Source organism: Crocuta crocuta, unplaced genomic scaffold, assembly GCF_008692635.1.
Source record: "Crocuta crocuta isolate KB4526 unplaced genomic scaffold, BGI_CrCroc_1.0 scaffold548, whole genome shotgun sequence".
NCBI lineage: Eukaryota > Metazoa > Chordata > Mammalia > Carnivora > Hyaenidae > Crocuta > Crocuta crocuta.
Genome location: NW_027528725.1, coordinates 1,992,724 through 1,996,996, shown reverse-complemented (window position 1 = coordinate 1,996,996; position 4,273 = coordinate 1,992,724).

Here is a 4,273-nt window from a genome sequence, read left to right as displayed (position 1 = left end):
TGTGTGTGTGTGTGTGTGTGTGTGTGTGTGTGTGTGTGTGAATTAACCCATTCATTGGTTTTGTTTAAAAGGCAGAAAGGATGTCTTGTTGTATAAACAAGAGAAACTTCCTTGCTTCTTTTCTGTGTTGTTCCTGCAACACGTGAGAACCTAAGAAATGCTATCTTGGGTCAGCTGTGCATGCTCTTTTTGCCGGATAGGCAGGTCACTTCTTATTCTCCAAGGCAAGGATGCAAGGGTCAGCTCTGAAGTTCAAGAATGGCTGAGGACTGGGGGGTGCTATTTAAGGAGAGTTCGGTGCTTGGACTCAAGTGTTCCCAAAGTGGACGCCGTTGGGTTTGGGGACCCAAAGCCAAGAAACCTTTGAAATGCTCCATTTTCCCTCTGTGGGTTGCAGAGTAACTAACTCATTTGGTTCTCACCACACACGGGCACACGGGGGCTGTATCCAGGACCATTCGTGTGGAAATGGGAAGAGGGGAGCCTCCTCAGTTCTTTCTGCTCAGCCCAGCTCTGGTCTCTCGGCAGAAGGCGTCCAACCCTTCCCTTTTCTTCCTGTTGGTCCTCATGGCCTCCACCTTCCCTCTCATCGCCTCCCCGCTGGGCTGGCTCTCTCTTCTGGTACAATGCCACCACTGCCCTCCTAAAACACTCTTGCAAGGGGTCACGTCCCCTCCTGGCCTGTCACCCCTTTCCGGGCTGACAAGGCACACCTGTGCACCCCCAGCCTAGCTCCCCCCGGCCTTGCCTCTGTTTCTCACCTAGTCCGTATTCTCATCACAGAGGCTCCTCTCCCAGATGACGTTTCCTCTCTCTCGTGTCCATCCGGAAAATGCCTCCACAGTCTCCAAGCTCAGTTGAAACCCTGCTTCCTCTGAGACTTGTGTAGCTGTTCCTTCTTGTTCCCACTGCACTGCATTATCCCAGTTAGTTCCCAGTTAGTGTATGGGCTTCCCCAGTGGGCTGAGACCAGATAACAAGGGTCAGAGGGTTGGACGTAAGCTTTGCTACTTCAGTGCTTCTAGTTTTCTAGAAAATATACCAACTTGGACAGCCATCCCAATGCGGCCTGCTGTTGAAATACTTCCTGAGGGTTCAAAACATGTTAAATCCTATCCCAGAACAGCACCCCCCAGCACCTTGCTGGGTGACGTGGAGGAGGGCCCCCCGGGGCTCTTCAGCTCGCTCCTCCCCCACACCTTGGTCTTACGGAGAATGGAACTGGAAACACAGTGCTTGGGGGGACTGTTGGAAACAACAGATTGCAGGGGTGGGTTGTGGGGGGAGTCGGTTCAGAGGGAACAGCTGGGTGAGAAGTCCCCATGAGGTGGTTTTGCACCACAGCCTGGTTTAGAGACTGGCATGGGAGCGACTGGAACTTGGGAGTGTGAGCGTGAGCCCCAGGCCCGTTGACCGGGCCATCTTCCGGCGCCCCAGTTACATAGGATGCACTGACTTCAGTTTGTTGGCGTTCCCAGAGCAGCGCTGTGCTGGGTCCTGGGCAGCACCAGACCAAGGGCCTCACCCTGGCGCTCATGAGTGTCAGAGATGAGCACATGCCCGCCCCGGCCACAGCAGAGCTGAAGGATGTGGGTAGCTGCCTGGGTCCTCCAAAGGTGGGCCCCATGCTGCTGCCCCGCTGAGAAATACAGGGCCGTCTCGTCAAGATACCCTTCCCACTCTCACTCTCTCATCAGGGACTTGCCTCGGTGACCTCTAGGCATAAGGTGGCATTGGGGGCATTCTGAGGGGACCCCCTGCTGGTGTCTGAGCCCCAGGACAGGCCATCTCATCTGGATCTAGCACGCTGCTCCTTCCATTCAGACCCCGAGCCATTCTGGAGAAGTGTGATGGTGGACAGTAATGTCTGGCGAGAGTGGCCCTCCCACCAGTGGTAAGAAGGGGAACACCCGGTCCCCGAGCCCAACTGGGCCAAAGGCCTTTTCTTCAGCCCAGGTCCCGAGTGTCCCTGATGCGAAGGCCTTCTCTCCATCCCCACACGGCAGGGGCCATCTGGCCAGGAGCCGCATCTGGGTTCTCTTTCAGCAAATGAGTTCTCAGGGTCATTCCCATACCCATAAGGCCGCCATGTTTTCTGCCTGCTTTCCTCCTTGGGCCTGCGTCCCTTGATGGCCACAGGGAGCCAGCATTCTGTGGAGGCGGTGGCGGGGGCGGGGGGGGACCTGGTCCCGTGGCCTATGTGGAGGGAACTGGCTACGGCACTGATGTGCATTTTTATATTCAAAACTGACAGGCGCAGTCACATCCCCAGCTGAGGTCACCAGTACAAGAACAGAGTCCGGTGCTCAAAGGGACTTTGAAGCAACAGGAACAGGTCCTTGCCCCTCAGTGGGGGGCAGGGGGGCTCCCCCCCCAAGCACAGGGTGATCTGGAAGAACTCAATTTACACCCTTGGCTCCCGTGGGCTGGGGGATCAGCAGAGGGCGGGATAATCCCAGCTTCTCGAGCAGATGGTTTCTGACTACCGCTTGACCCAGTTCCCTCCCAGCAGATGACTGGCAGCAGGGCTGACAGCTCTCCACCAGGGGAGCAAAATGTGGACCCTCCTCTCCACCTTCTCTTCCCTCCTTTTAGCAGCAAGGATGAGGCGGCCTTTGCCTCTCCCTGGAGCCAGGGCAATGGGTGGGGTGCTACATCTCCCCAGAGGAGGTGTGGTCCACCCTCTCCCTCCCAGCCCTGTCCAGCCCGGGGGAGGGGGGGCTCACAGTGACAAGGATTGTAGCCAAACGGGCAAGGACCTCTACTGTGAGGGCTCATACTGGGGAGAGAGAGAGAGAGTGTGTGTGTGTGTGTGGCTTTAATTTTTTATTGGCCTCATGCCTTTTCTCATTCATTCATTCACTCATTCGATCAACCAAGCATTAGTTTAATAAGTTACCCTTATCTGGCATCAGACCGGGCCCACGAGACGTGGTCCTTGCCCTCCAGGAGTCTGGGGCCCCACAAGGGAGACAGACAGATGAGAGGATAACAACATCCAGGCACCCGGCCAAGGGCCCTAATATGGCACATAACCATTCAGGGCACAAGAGGGCCATGGTGGGCTTCACCAGGGAGGAGACACCGGGCTGGGTCTTGAAGACCGGAAGAATTTGCTAAGTGGCTAGCGGCTGTGGTGATGGAAAGACCTGGAGAACCAGAGCGCGTGTACCTGGTGGACGATCCAAGCAAAGCCTCGCACGTGGGTCTAGCCCGGCTTAGGGCTACAGCTTGGGAGAGCGGAAGTACCTCCTTCCTGCCCAGAGATCACAGGCTCCGCGGGGCCCTGGGAGAGGACAGGCGGTGGAACCCGAGGCTATAGAGGGCTGCGTATTTGGGGACACCAGGGAATTGGGCTCTGGAGAAAGCCTAAGGAGGCAGAAGGGCTGCCATTGTGGGGCCCGTCCTGGGTCCCCGCTTCTGACCGCCTCAGTATTCCCCCGTTGGAGCGGCCCAGGCACCTTCGGGTCGGTTCCTCAGATTGGGAGGGAGGGGGCGCTCGGCCTCCAGACTTGTGGGTCTCGGCGGGGCTGNGCAGACCGGGCGCTGGGGGGCGGGCGGTGGGGGATGCAGAGCTGGAGGCCCGCCTCCAAGTTTAGTTCCCCAGGTGTCTCAGGAGAGCCACGGTGACCTTCCACCCTGCTTCCCCCGCACGGTCCTGCCTGTTGCAGGGCACGGCCCCGGTGGGTGGGGGTCCGGGCAAGCGAGGGGCAGGGCAGGGTGGCGTTCCCTGGCCCTGGGCGCTGCGCCCTGTCGCGTCGGTGTGCCGCTCCACGCCCGGGCGGGGTCGGCAGGGGAGACGGAAGGAGCGACTGCACTCGGGGCTCTGGACGGGTTGGGCGCTCGGTGCTCATTGGCAGGGTCGCTTGTCTGGCTGCCCAGAGAACGACTCCTGAGAATCACAGGGTATAGGGTTCCGTGAGGGGCTTGACCGAGGTGCCTTGTTTGAGGCTCCCAACGGCGTGACATAGGTGTTCCTGGTCTCTCCCATCACAGACGAGGGGATGGGGAGCGGAGAAGGGGAAGACCACCCAAGGTCACTCCTTCTAAGCTGGCAGGGGCTGAGCCTCCATCGGAACCCGGGTTTGCCCGAGACCAAGACCTACCACTTGGGCGCGGGGAGGTATTTTTGCTGGAGACCTCGTCCCGGGGCTCAGAGCCGCCCCGCCGCGAGGCCGGTCCCCACACGCATGAGGATTTCCCGGGGGCTCGGAGCCGGCAGAGGCAGCGGCGGACCAGGCCTCCAGCGGCCGCCGCCTCCTCTCCCCCTTCA